This window comes from Lonchura striata, chromosome 12 (assembly GCF_046129695.1).
Source record: "Lonchura striata isolate bLonStr1 chromosome 12, bLonStr1.mat, whole genome shotgun sequence".
NCBI lineage: Eukaryota > Metazoa > Chordata > Aves > Passeriformes > Estrildidae > Lonchura > Lonchura striata.
In genome coordinates this window covers 19,966,342-19,981,698 of record NC_134614.1, presented here as the reverse complement: position 1 = coordinate 19,981,698, position 15,357 = coordinate 19,966,342, and the positions used below count along the sequence as shown (strand labels likewise).

Sequence of the window (15,357 nt, the reverse complement as noted above, 5' to 3'; positions counted from 1 at the left end):
CATTTGGTGGCAAGAAATCAGTTTATGATTTGGTCCTTCAACAGCTGACTACTATCAGTACACCAAGAAGTCCCAGCTATTTTTCTACAACATGAGATTTCTCACTTAAGACCAGCACTTGGGTTTTCAGTTGATACAGACAATCCAGAACAGTCAGTTCTGAGTTCAGACCTTCCGCTATGTGACATTTAGTTTTCACTAAAATATGGAGAAATTACATGTACCACAAGACTCATTATGCTTGTTAGTAGCTAACAATTAAAATCAAGAAGTATGGATTGCTATCCTTAATCTAGTATCAAATAACAGAGATATAGAAGATATAAAGTTTGTTTAGGTTTTGAGTGTTTGGGTTTTTTTAAATTAATACCTTCGTTAAAATAAAAGAAGAAACAAAGACACCTTTTTCTGCCTACTGATTATTTATAGCTCATATATACAGCCTAAATCATATACAAATAAGACAGCCTGTTTATAAACACATCATGCAAATAAGATGCAAGAAAAGAAGTGTTTCAGTTCAGATCAATCACTGTCGTCAGCAACAGCTATTTTTGTATTTAAGATAAGCTTCTCAGTACTTAGGAATTTTTTACATACAAAATATGAAAATCCTCATACTGAACAACTGTTGCACACTCTAAATAAGCAAGAGAAGAAAGGGCATTTTTTTCCCATTAAAATTTTCCACCATATCCTGGAAACTCTTCGTCACCTTTCATTGATCATTAACATTATTATTGGCAGCTAGAAATCAACCCAAAATATGGCAACAGGCTGAGAAATTATTTTGCTTTAAAACAATTCCATTAAAGTGACTTTTGCTGTTACAAGTGACTATGCATGGCCCCCAGTAATTGGAATGAAAGAAATTAAATAAAGCACACAAGACACAGAGGAAAAGAATTTCCTGTACAGTGTACATCTTAGCAATAATTTTTAAAATAAGTCTCCAATAACAACTCACCTGATAATGGTTATACTCAAGCATTTCCAGCATGCTACCTAGAGGTTGCAAGAGAAGCGACTGCAATATCCTTTGTCTATGCTATTCCAGTTTGAGGGATCCACATATGGAAGCACAATGAACCCCAGAAGAGCAGAAGAAACTTGATGGCCACTGCTCAGACTTTTAGTAACCTATGCTAATTAGCCACGCAAGTGGACAAACAAACAGTTCACACAAGGCCTCTTCTTGGAAGTTATGCAAGTTTAAGTTAAGCTCTAAGTATTGGTATTTTTTTTCCCCTGGCTTTGATGTCATGCTTTTTCATAAACATAAAAGGACCTTTTAAGTGATGGGCTATCAAAGTCAGATTGACAGTTCGCTCAAGGCTAACTCGCTATTCAGCTTTCGTTCCAGTCGTACTAACACACAATGGTAGTTTTCTTTAGCAGTAAGGTTAAAAGTTTTTAAGTACAGAGTAACAAATAACTGAATAAACGCCCTATGAGCCTAACACGTATTCCCTGGCAGTGGGTACCCTGGATAAACCCACAGGGCTCTGCAGTCCTGTCCTCAGCTTCCCAGCACAACCCAGGACCTGCAGCGGAATGTGAAGCACTTGAAGAAGCTCTACCCTGTCCCCAGCTTCCCTGGTGCTTCAGAGGCATTAATTCTGTCTCAACCCAGAGTTGCAAGAAGTCTTCCCATTCAGGAATGGCTGAAAAAAGATTAATGCATGTTCCAACTGCACTTATCTGCACTTGGGCACAGTCCCTACACCTTCCATAACTTTTTCTTTCTATCCAGCTCCTTGAAGGTCCTCAAACACATAAAAACTGCCCAACTGGCATTATTTTCTGAAGTCTCTGCTTACAGGGAAGCACAATAAGATAGCATTTCTAGAAAGTTTAATCTGCTTTGTTGCACTGTATCAATAGACAACACTGTGCTGTGATAAGTACAGCATGCACTTTGTCAGTCCCAAACTGCATTATTGATTTTCCTATCATCAGTGCTAAGAGCTACTCTATCCAGGTAAGTCTATTTTTCACTAAATCTTCATCTTCCAAGAAGATGAAGTTGCCAGTAAACAAGAACATTTTGTAACACTTCTCTTTGAATATGTTATTTTAAAACCAATCCCTAACTGCCTGTCAGAATCTGCACGTTCCTATTCCTCTGCAGGCACCAGGTACCCCTGCTGTTCTCTGTCCCAGGATGGAGCAAAGTCTCTCCTCTCTGCCCATTGCCTGTCCACTCTTCACACTCCCAGGAGACACACCATCAAAGTTCCAATATCCACATCTCAACCCTGTATCACCAAATACTACATTATTTATAATAAATACCAACATATTTATATTTAACTGAATCCACTATATGTCAAGTTTTGAGACACACACCACCTAATTGACAGGATTTTCATTGGCTAAACACAAACTTATGTCACAAGAACATAATCTCCCTGTGATTTTGTTGTGCCATTCTACATTACAGTATTTTATTTTGCTACTTAATTATTAGTTTAATTTTTTTAATGGCCTGTGCTGCCCTCAGCATGCCATGGAAGGCAAGTTCTGAGTTCACATGTCACAAGCACATAAGTCTAGTCATGAACCAAAGAACACAGTGAAGTGCCTTTTTTGTCATTAAGTTGCTCCAAAATGACATGAAGATGACTTTGATTCTGTTTTGTCACTGGCTGCTCTCTTGAGTTTCCTTAGGAGTTCCATCATGGAAATCTGGTGGGGACTACCTTAATGGACTCCATGCTGTTTGTTGAGAATTTGTCTTTGGTCTAGAGTATCCTGTTTGGCAGATTCTACATCAAAGACAATCTAAATGTGCCTTCTCAGGCAAACTTCCCAAGATGGCCCAGGGTCACTATGCAGATAAACCATAAAGCACTCTTCCTTTTTGACAAAATATCTCATGAGCAAAGAGTTGCAAAAAAACCCAAAAACCCTACAATTAAATTCCACTACCCTGAACTTGAAACCGTGAATAAAAGCTTTAAGATCTAATTTTGGTTCTCAGCCCCTTCAAGCATTTTGGGCGAAGAATAGTTCCTGTTGTTCATCCGAATTCATGAGACACAAAGTGAAAGATGACAAATTATTGGTTTGGATACACTTCCTAAGAAATGTGACAGAATAAGAACATGAAAGGAAAAACAAACCCACTTGAAACCAAATCCTCTGGATCTCCAACCATCTATCTCCAGCAATCTCAACCAAAGTTTTGCTGTACTGTTACTCAATTGAGTATAACATTGGTTTTTGGGCATTTTGGTATTGACAAACAAGAATAAGAATTACTATCATCATCTGTAGTACTTCAGAAATGAGCTGAGAAGGCAAAAAAGCTAAATTTATCACAGCATAGTAACACAAGAATTTGGCTACAAGAGTAAAACACTGTCTTAGAGGTAGAGCCCCAAATCTGGTTCAGTTCCAGAAGAGCCTTCAATGCCAGCTCAGCAGCATCTCCACTTCTCCATGGGCTGGTCCCAGCACCATACTCCTGCACTGAGTCTCTCTGTCAGCCACTCAAGCTCCATCTGCTCTTGCCATGCTGGCACTGAGGAGGATCTTTTTTCTTCAGATGAAGCAGAGAAAGGCAGCAGAAAGAAATCAGCTTGACTGCACCCACGTGTAACCCAACTTAGGCCTACAAGGCTGAGCTGGGCTAGAAAAGTGTTGGATGGAGCCACCCTGACTACTCAGCACTCATCCCTCACACTTTGGAATACCCTGGAGAACAACATTATCTGAAACAAGGGAAAGGCTTTCTCAGACCTTCACTCATCTTGAAATCTGATTGCTAATCCCAGTGCAGACATCCACTTCAAGTATCTGAGTAACTATTTTCTTCCACATTATGAAAAGAACAGTAATAACCCATATAAATAGAGCAGATTTCACAGACCTTGGGTCTGATATCAATCAAGCAAACATTCAATCAATGGCTTTCACTAGCTTGAAGCACACACACCATATCAGTGGAAATTTTAGGTGTACTTCAGATGTTCTTCAAAATCCGCATTATATTACACATCAGTAATAGAACCGCTGAGTAGACCCACACACTTCCTTCAGTTTCCAAAAGAAAAAATATCTCCTGTTAAGTTTCCTGATCAAGGACTCAGGAATTTAAACATAAAGCATAGCTGTGTGCTTAAGCACAAAGCACATGGCTCAAGTAGTTCTTCTGCATGAAGCCAACACAAACAAGTGAAACAATACTGCTGATTCTTGCTCCTTCCGTCCAGTCTTGATGGGAATCAGTCAGACTTAATTTACTAATGACTTGCTAATGATGGCAAGAACTTGGAATAGTGCTGCAGTAACCAAGTTCCTTCTGGAGAGGCACCCAGGAGAGCTCACTCTTGGGCAGGCACAGGTCAGTGGCTTGGGAAATGTGTTTTGCACAATGTAATCCAGAAATTAAATGGCTAACAATAAAAACTAACGGGACTTACACCAGAATAAAATTATTTAATGAACTGTGGCATTACTACCACTCATCCTCTAGGAAAGCTTCAAGGTCATAGAATCATAGAAATATTTAAGTTGGAAAAGACCTTTAAGGCCGTCAAGTTCAACCATAGCTGGGAGTCAATTAATTGCTGTAGGTTCAAGCTTTGAGTCTCTGGTACCTCTGGATGAAGGTAACCGGCTCAGTTAGCTGGTCTGGGTTCCTTATACACTCCTGAATTTGTCCTCGCACAGGTTTGATTTCTCTGCAATGGGTAACTTCTGGAAGCAAGCACAAACCCAGCAGGTCTTGTGCTGAGAGTACTTCTTGAAGGTGGAACACCAAGAATTGCTTTTGTCATTGCAGTTACTACTTCAAATCACATAATCTTACTTGTCTCATCTCCAAGTACTTCTGCTTTCAAAGCAAAGCTGAAGATGCCCCAAAATCCTCTGTTGGTGCAATACAACTGACCAAAGGCCACTACAATGCCAGCAGCTCCAAGCTGCCCCACTGCTCTGGCCACCACAAGCTGGGAAGGAACATATTCCTGTTCCCAAAACCACACACAAGATTGTTCTCACCAAAAACATCTCTGAAGCTTCCTGTGACAGTAGAGCTGAAGCACTCAATGCTTTATTTAAGTAGGGACATACCAGAGATGTTCAGAGGACAGTGAGCCGAAGGGGAGGAAGACTCTTCTCCCCACCCTACTTCCCCCAACCCCCCCTCCCCCTTTTTTTTTTTTAATTAAAAAGACCATTTGTTTCAAGTAAATTGCCTTAGGACTTACAGTTTACAATTACAAGTAAAATACTTTTGGGTCAGTTTTCTCAGTTCAATAGAACTTTTTGTTGCCTAGACAGCTAAATGTCATGGGATTCTTAAGAAAGGTTAAAATTCTGTGTCATTTAACAATTAACGGTACCCAAATTAAAACTATATAAAATCACATCCACTGATGTGCTCTGCAAGGGCTCCAGGCTTCAGCTGTGTCCACTGCACAGCCATGCCTGTTAACCATGTTAGTCCTGGGCTTCAAAGCTGCTTCAATCTATCCCTTCCAAGTATAAAAACACAACAGCAGGAACAAGTTATTTTCTAGGACTTTGAATAAAAATAGGGAGCTGTATCAATAAGTGTTTGTTCTTTATCACTAGGGAAAAAAAATTGAGGAGAATGGTATCTGAGAAAGATAATCAATTAGTGCCACTTACAGTAAGAGTGATTTATTCTCCTTAAGTTTTCCAGTAGGTTCAAGATTCTGTTAATCCGTAAAATCATGTTCACCATTGGTCGGTTACTAAGACTGAAAATCTTAAAGACCACAAAACCCCTTCAATTAACTTTATTAGATATTGATCATGGGTTTCACGGCAATGCCAGGAAGTACCCTCCTACCACAAAGCTTGGAGCAATCCAAATAACCAGACAATGGTTTAACTTATCCTCAAAGACATCTTCTCACATGCTGCATTCAAACATTAAAAAACAACATCACATTTCCACCTCTACGGACGTCAGTGGCCTGAAGTAGCTTCACATGAGAAGTTCAGTCCTCTTGCTGAGACCTTCCCAGTCCTCCAAGATGGAACAGCCACCTCATTTACAATGTCATCAAAATTAAGTTGATTGGGTTGTGATTCCCCACAGGGCCAATTGTGCTTTTAGTAATATATAAACCTTTTCAGTAACTTCTCCAGCTGCCATTCTCCCCTTAATGCCAAATTTTCTAAAGTACATTTGATTCCCTTTCTTTTAGCCCATTACCCAGGAAAAATGGCCAGAACAATACTGACCAGAAAGCCCAAGAGCAAGAAAAAGATGAAAAGTAACTTGTATTGACTGGGGAATGACAACCATGGTGAACTGATTCCATCATTTCAACTTAGGACACAGCAAACACAAGGAAACTGTATCAGTTACCAAACAAAACTCTCTGGTTACCTAATTCACCCCAAATCCCTCTGAACTTGAAAACCAAAGCAGACAGGGGAAAGTTATTTAAGATCTGGCATCATGATTACAGTCTAAGTGAATCCAACACTCATCTTCAAGCACAACGTTATGAAAAAGAAAAGGCACATTGTACAGAATGATCATCATTTACACAACCAGGGATTGTTCAGTCCATCACCAAAAATTCCTCTGCATAATGAGCTTTTTCATCCAAGGGAAAGCCATGAAGCAAACAATAATAAAGTTTTTGTAGATTAGTATTTAAATACTGTGCTTTAGCTATAGAAGCACATGACAATTGTATCTAAGGAAATTAAAGAGTTTAGCCAAATGTACTCAGGGAGATAGGAACTGATGTCATTTGCATGTTAGTGGCCTGCTGGCTGCCATTCTACAAGTGTGGCTTTCAGTCAGAATTCGGTCCTTTGAAGTCCTGCTACTTTTCTGTTAGGAAACCAACATTTCAGCTGTTTACTTCCCAACACACATGCCATAAATTTTTATTGTATACAGTTTCTGAGAAGATTACCAAAAAACACTGCAACATTTTAGGACAGACATGCAACTGACTCCATAAAATGTCAGGCACAAATATTTTGCAACAATTTTACCTACCCCAGGTGCTTCAGAGAATAAATATTTTGACTTCACAGGCAGCAACAGCAGCCACACAACTACATCTGGCACACAAGTTTGAGTTATGGTACTACCACGTTGAAAAGCTTAATTCAAGCACAACATGTTTAGGTCCACTTCTGCCACCCTTCTCTCTCAAAAGGAAGCTGAGCAGCAGTTGTATCAGCACTAGAGGGTTTGAGATTACTGATAGTGGGACACTGATGACTCCTCCTCAAAGGAACTGTCAAAGATAGACATAAAGTTGCTTCCAAAATCTCTTGCAAGACTTGGCATAGAGATGTGAATTCAAGAGGGAGCACAGTCATAGGACTACAGATATTTCAGCTGCCTGAAAGCCCAAAACCAGCTCAGGCAGATGGTCTGAAGCCATCTATTCTGCCAGCTTCCCCTTGCAAAGCCTTCCACAGCCCGAAAACAATCCCGAGAACAGCCCAAGCCGCACCAACACAAGATTTACCAGAGCACTCTCATAGATCACTACTGGCTTGAAAGAGTCACATTAGAGGGGTAAAAGAATTTGTCCAACCTTATCTTGCTTCAGGGGTTGCCAAGCACAGCGTTGGCTAGGCCAGCTCAGAGTGGCAGTCACGTCCTGGCAGCCTGGGCAGGTCAGTGACATTTCCGAGGGGGGACTGACCCTGGCCCTGTTCCAGCCCACAGTAACCTCTGCTAGACCCAAGGGACAAAGCACAGGAGCTCCCAGGTCTCCAGTGCTGTAAGACAGCTGCAAAAATGGGTGTTTTAATAACTTCACTGCATTTCCCATGGCAGGGAAGAGGTGCAGAATGCCCATCCTCGGCCCAAAAAATCCTTGACAGGTCAGAGTGCTGCTTAAATCACATCAACCTTCACATGTGCACAGGATTTGGAGATTCTGGGTATATTTCTGGAGCCCAAACGCAAGAAAGCATGCTCTCTGCTCTGAAAGAGGAGGAACATGAGTTTTCCCTCAGCTCCTGAGAAGCCCTGAGTATGCAGTTTCCACAAGGTAGAAGAGGCATCCTTCGCCACACCTGGTTTTGCTCAGGTTGCTCATCCATCAGGCATTTGCAAAATGTGAAGAACACAAATGGGACTGGGTAAAAATTACGGTATCTTTAATACAAAATGAATAATGGTGAAAATTGAAAACAGTTTTATAAAAGGTGTTGGGTAAAAAGTTAACCACAGCTAAGCTTAAAACAGTAGGAGAGACAGCACATGCTGACTTTTAAATGAAACTCCTTATCATCAACTTCCTAGAGATGTAGGGTTACACATGTGCAGAATAGCACAGGTTGTTTGCTTGTCCAGACTTTAAGAAATAAAACTCAAGTAGCTTCAAAATTTTAGTGTAGTAAATCTACTTCACCCCTGCATGATCTTCTCTTAATGTACCATGCCATACTGATTTTCACAATGAAATTAATTTAAAATTGGCTATTTTGCCCAAACCATAAATAAGAAGTACAAGAGTGGGAAAAGCACCCAGCATGTTGCTTTCATAAATCCTAAAACCTGATACCCTCAAACCTGGTCTCATTTGTCACCATGAGGTTTGTGAAGGGTTGCTCAAATATAGAGCACATGTACATACACCTGTGCCAAGATAACTTCCATTGTTGAGGAGTGTAATTGTTGGCATTCTGGGGCTAAGCAAGAAGAGAGCTTGATTTACAAGTCTTTCAAATCCACAGCATTAGCTTGTGAGAATGAATTGGTGTTCATTATATTGCCTGCGGGCTACTGAAGTATTTATTTACAAAACTTCAACATTCAGCACTGAAACACAAGAGATGTAAAGATGGCACCAGATCAAAATCTATCAAACACCCAAATGCCACACACAGAAACAGTTGTATCCTTCTCTTTTTAAAATAAAAGCCATTTGTAAACTCAAATGCAACTCTTGGGTTATCACAGGGGAAAAATCTCCTCTTTTTGGGGACACACTGTACATCAGCAGGATGTCACAGAATAGTTGGGGTTGAAGGGACCTTTAAAGGTCATCAAGCCCATCCTCCACATCTTGTTGCTTACTTGTCCAATGACATCTACACTCCTGACCTACTTGTCTGGAAAAGAGCAAGTGAAAGACTGCCCCATTCATTGTACACATAATTCCACAGGACATGTTGGGTTGCTCTCAAGGTCACTTACACAGCACATACTGAGAGCATGCCACCATTCATGACCCCAATACACACCAAGACCCAAACAGTGCTTGCTGGAACAGCTTTCAACATCAACTGGAAAGTCTTCCAACCAAAACATTTGAAGAAGCATCCCAAAATAATGAAAATAATTCTGAAAGGACCATTTATTTTAACAAAACACTTGGCAACACACTGGCTACAAGCACAAAGGTCACTAGTCCTGGAACACACCTGTTTGGAGGGTATCTGCTTTACAGCAAACACACAGAACCACCAGAAGAAGCAAGAGAATGAAGATGGTGTTAATTGAAACCAGTTTTATACCAGTAACATGCTCTGAGCTTCTACATGTGGCAGCTAATAATGAATTAGAAGGACTTAGCCAGGCTCTATACTACTTTGCCTACAGCTGATGATGTCTCATGTCAGCCCCAATATGGAAGGCTCAAATAAGCAGAAGAATAAAGCACTCCAGATACATCCATTTTATTCACACCACTAATATGATCATTAGACACAGCCTAAAATAATAATAAATCGCTGACTTCACTTACATGAAGGAAATGCAAGCTGGCTTACCACTGAACTCCCTGATTTTTATCCTTCTGCTCAATGAGCTGTGCTGTTATTTATTACTGTATTAAAACCTACTGAGTTATAATAAAAGAGTTTCAGTCCCTCAGAGTGCTTGATCATCATGTTCGCTAAGGTAAGATAATCCAAGTCACCTTCATGCAAACCCAACTGGCTCTGATCTGAAGCATTCTGCTAAATACCAGAACGGGGATTCTTTTCAGGACTTTGGCAAGCCACGAAGGTGGGTCACTCCTTGTGTGGAGCAGCATGACACCACTCTGGAGGAGAATTAACCCAGAGGCCAAAATGATGCCACAGAGAGCATTCAAACTGAAAGCTACACTGTCAGGGTTACTTCTGAATGATGGTGGCTTTTCCTTGGGACTGGAGTGCTTAAGTCCAACACTTCCATTAAGCACCATGACATCTTTTCTTTCCTGACATGTCACTCACAAAGTAGATGCCAGAGCAGACAGCAAAGCAGCCACAAGAGATTAAAAGTAACAAGAGTAAGAAATTAAGTATGTTTATTTTACTCTTCATTTTAAATCCAGAAACCACAATGAAATATAGTGTTTTAGTTATCTCTTAGCTAAAGACATGTCACCATAATAATTCTGTAACAGAAAGACATATTTAGGACAAAGAGCCATTAGGCTGCATGACCTCGCCTCTGCACCCCATGATCTTATTCCCACAACACTCAGACAGTAGCTATCGTCTGGCTCCCAAAAATAACCAACAGTAACATGGGCCCATTTATTAAACAAGGATGTCAACAATTCAGCCCTTTAAGATCTCAAGCTTTACATGCATGGAGCCATGACATCACAATCTATTTTATACCTACATAAACAAGATACATCCCCTCTGGCCGATTTTTTAACCTTCCCCACCACCTGCCCCTCCACATCTTCCCGAGATGAGCTGTTGAAAACCCTCCTCCTCATGTTATTTCACATATGGCAAGCAAATAATTATTTACCCTGTGAAATGAGAAGCTGCTGTCCATATAAATGGCCCTCGATGAGGCCAAAAGATGGGGTGCTGGCAGCACCATCAGCTGAAAGAGTGAAATCTTGGACAAAAGCCCAGTCAGCTGTGAGGAGCTCTGTTTATATTACAGTTGTAATAAAGAACTGCACTCAGGTTCATTACTTCAACAGATGTTGCATAAGCGTGTTCCTTATCACAAACATTTTAGAACTGAAAAACAGATTATATAAAGAGATAGTCTGAAATCCTGCCATGGTGTTTTTCCAACATATGCACAAACCTGTCAGAGCAGCATTTGCAGCATGTGAGTAAATATAAACCCTCCAGCTTGCAAGGGACTACAAGCTCTTGATTCTGTCCTGTGTGAAGTCCTGTCAAGGTAAAGGGTTAGGGCTCTTTCTGCAGGACTGGAAACACATTTTATTACATGACACCAGTAAAATTCCATCTTTCCAAACATCTTACAGAAAACTCTTTTTAATGATTTCATCTGAACTTCAAAAAAGGACAAGCCATCAACTCACCAGGGGAAGCACATTCACAAAATACAAAGAAGAGTGTGTGTTATCATTCCAGTTCTCCAAAGGTTAGCTGCAAATATGAAGCACCAAGAAATTCAGAAGTAACAGTTTGTCAGAAGATCAAAATGTCTTTTGAGAAAGAAATTCAGGGCCTGCAGGCTTGGTCTCAGAAGAATCCTATTTTAAACCGCACTTGACCCTTGAAGTAATGTAACCCTTGAAGTGCTATTGCAAGAACAGCTTGATTTTCACACAGGGAAACAGGCAAAGCATCTTTCACTAAAGTTGTATTTATGCAAAAAAATGTGCATCTCCTTTTAACACTGAAAAATACAAACATCGTGACATGTATTTCACAACATACCTCACAACACTGATTGACAAGGTTGTAGCTGCTCAAGAAACTCATAACACAATTCAAGGCAACCAGATGCTAGAGCTAGGGATGTAATTACAGAGTAGATGGGGATTAACTAGATCTTAACTCAGACTTCCCCATCTCCATTGCCTTTTTTTAAAACTCAAGTATAAACCCATTTTAGCATAACACTACAGGATGGGACACATTTTTTGAGAGATCTAATTGCTTAAAAAATACAAATAAGCTCACACTGTAGAGTTCATTTTAAATGAAGTTTGAACAGCTGAAAAGTGAAAATTTAGGGTATTTTAACATCTGCTGGAGCTAAGGGGATGCCAGTAGATCCACCATAGATAACAGCATGGTCTGAGATGTGGGACCCACAGGTGAATGGTTCAGAACACTACGATGTGTTTCAAGCCACTGGTGTCAGACCAGCTCTAGTCTGCTCTCAGTGACTGAACTCCCAGGAGTGGCTGGATACCATCAGGTCTCCTGATTTAATTTCCTCTGACAATAATCTAATTAATACTTATCAACAGCACTGAGCAAAAATAAGCTAATATGTAATACATGGGGGCAACTGGGAATTCAAAACGATGCTGCTGCTACACACTAAAGGCAGAGTCAGCCCCAGAAGGTTGGATACCCAGGGCTGGTGTCCAAATGCTTGTCCTTGCCCTGCCACAGCAGCTCTCTGTGACACAGGTACAGATGTCTGCAGGACTACACCAACCCAGGCAATCAAAACCACTAAACTGATTTTTTAAAAGTCACCTTTCAATGGCAGCAGGGTTGGACTAGACATTGTTTAAAGTTCCTTCCAACCCAAATTATTCCAGGATTCCATGACTGAGTAACAGCCAAATCTGCTTCTGATTTAGCCCATCAAGTTGCCTATTGAATATGTACAGCTGAGAGCAATAGTTATCTGGGCATGTTTTCTGGAATTGCAGCTACCAGAGAAGAAAATGCAAAGTTGAACTGTGTTCCTCTAACAGTTTCCTATCATTGTTCCCTGGCTCCAGTAGCAATCAGCACATTCCTCACTCTGCACCCAGGGAGGAGCATCCAAATTCTGTGTTCAGATCATGCAGAGCCATCAAGAACCAACTCAGTCCTTTCAGCCTTTAACCAAAGCAGATAAACAGAATTAATACATTTCCTGGGGGAAGGTACAAGTTCAGAGAGAAGGGTTTTCCAAGGATAATCCTGCAGAAGCCCTGCCTGGAAGCTTTCTCCTCATGTCTTAGATCAAACACTGCAGGGAAAGGCAGAAGGCAATTTGGAACAGTGACCCGCAGAGGAAGTGGCACTTTACACAGCGTGACCACTAATTACATAAAGCAGCACTCCAGATAAGAAGGAATCACTCCTTCCCTCAAAAAGCCAGTGTAGGAAAAGGATCAACTCTTTAGAAAAGCTGAAGTAGCATGATTAAATAGTATTTTTCCTTTTACACAGCAAACCATGCAGGGCTGAAGCCTTGAGGAAGATATGAACTTTCATGTGAATGGAGCCCATTAAGTGCCCTGCAATGAATGGTGCCTGTGGTCCAGAATTCATTTCCTTTTGGAAAGCAAAGAGCACGGAAGGCTTACGATTGCTACACACAAGTGCTGACTCATTCAAGGTCATTTTATTCCCTCCCAGAACAAACTGTTTCTTTGAGACACAGGTATTTCAGCAAAGTATGGTTTCAGTGGCAGTCAGGAAGCAGAACTGTGTAATAGACAAATTATTACAACAGAAAAAGGGCTTTCAGACAGCTCAAGTTTTCAATCAGTAACTTATAGATGATTGCCAAGATTTTTTAAAGGCAAGTTTCACTTCTAAGAATTTTCTGTTTAACAAGAAAAAAATTAAATTTAAATCACTATTATAATTAATTTTAAAGCAGTTTCTGAAATGTGAACATTATTCAACAGAACAGCCCTACTTCACATGAAGCTGTAGCAGAACTAACAGCAGGTCTTCCCCCCCAGTAAAAACAAGCTCTCTCCCCAAAAGCAGGTTTATCACTTAGGTGCTGTCAGGACAGAGATGCTGGTTAAGGGCAATGGCACTCTGGATTACTGATATTGGTAAACTGGAGTAAGTTTTTCCTGACAATATTACTCCCAGGGCTACCCATATCTACACGAAAAAAACAACAGAAACAAAAACAAAAAACCCCCAAACAAAACAAAGAAATCCACACACCTATATAAAAACAAACAAACAAACAAAAAAACAACAAAAAAAAACAAGCAGAGAAATCACAGCCTGAGGAAGTTAGAAGTAGTCTCAAACACGAAGTTTAGTGTGTTGCCTGCAGGCTCTTGACACGAGCTTTATGAAGACCTGAAAGAGGGAGACAGGCTGTTTGCTACACCTCAGCCTTCAAACGCCTTCAAGGAAGGGACTATTTTCCAAGAAGAGAATTTCCATTAATTGCTTATTGATCTTTTCCTGACAGAACTGAAACATTTCATTCACGGCTAACCGTTACCTCCCGAAATTAAATTCTGATAGTTTCAACCAGGAGCTTCTGGGTGACTTTTAGGAAGGCAGCCTGAAATACAAGCTTTGATTCACCTTGCTTAACTTCCAAGCTTGCTCTGAGATTAGTGGACTGGTTTGGACTGCAGGTCAGGATAACCCCAGGTTGCTGCTGCTGCCCCGAGCTCGCGGCGCTGCCGGACATTCCGGATTCGCGGCACCGGCGTGGCCGGAGCTGCTCCCTGCCGAGCAGATCTGCCCCTCTCTGCACTCGGGAGGAGAGCACGGACACACAGATACAAGGAGCACATTGTTCCAAGACAAAAACACCAGTTCTTTGAAACGTTGGTTTCTTTAGACACGCAAGACATGCTCCTACTGATGTCAGCGCGTCCACTGGGGACAGGACACGGATTCCAGCCAGGTCAGAAGCCAGGGATGCACAGAAGTGGGGTGCCCAAAAACAGCTGATGCCTTCTATGCTTTGCAAGCCACATTTATTTAGGAACACACTAATATTTGTTACTGTTTCCACAATGGCATCAAATACTGCTCGAAATTATTTTTTTTTCATTGGCTGACATTTTCTACAAAAACCAGGATTTGTAGCACAAAGCAGGAAGGGCGTAGAATTTGTTGTGTCTTACATATCTTTAAGGATTGGGCATGTTCAATGAAAATATGGTCTTTTCACCTTTTTTAATGTTCTAGTCTTACCTGCTGACAAAGTTTATTACTTCTGCTGGACACCAGTAGCACTTTTATTTGAAAACAGGCAGCCTTGCCTTAGTTTTTGAATGCAATAACTATCACACAAAGCATTTTACCTGGCTAGTGGCTTAAATGCACCTCTGGAAAAATAAAATACAGTAACACAACCAAACAACACGATCAGAACAATGTGTCAAAACAGGCTTAAAAGCTGAGTATTAGACCCTCACCAGTAAAGGGAATAGTCTAGAATTATAAAGTCCATGGCAGCTGAGAGCTCTCCCAAGGAATACAGTCTTGGAAACAGTAATGCCATCTGCTGAGAAATTACAGAAGTGCAGCACCATGAGCTACTGCTTAATTACTGTAATGCTGATGTGGAAGTGCCTACTGCTGGGGATCAATGCAGAAACAATCTGTTTGCACTATGTAACTTACACAAGAATTTTCAAACAACTGAGTGGAACTTCAACTACTGACATTCAGTAAGTCTAGGACACAAAGTCACAGAGGTCCATAATAAGTATTGTTCCAGTATGTTATAATAGTATGATG

General features: G+C 40.7%; 1 protein-coding gene across 5 annotated transcripts in view; it reads right to left on the bottom strand.

The window, feature by feature from the left end:
• The window catches only part of MITF (melanocyte inducing transcription factor), a 99,382-nt gene that overhangs the window by 19,536 nt on the left and 64,489 nt on the right, over positions 1–15,357 (bottom strand). The window contains exon 1 of one of the 5 annotated variants that reach the window (XM_021550789.3): positions 9,711–9,738. The exons of the other annotated variants lie outside the window; for them this stretch is intronic. The gene's annotated coding sequence lies outside the window, so the exon portion shown is untranslated. Of the gene's footprint in view, positions 1–9,710; positions 9,739–15,357 lie in introns of those variants that run through there. 5 annotated transcript variants of the gene reach the window in all.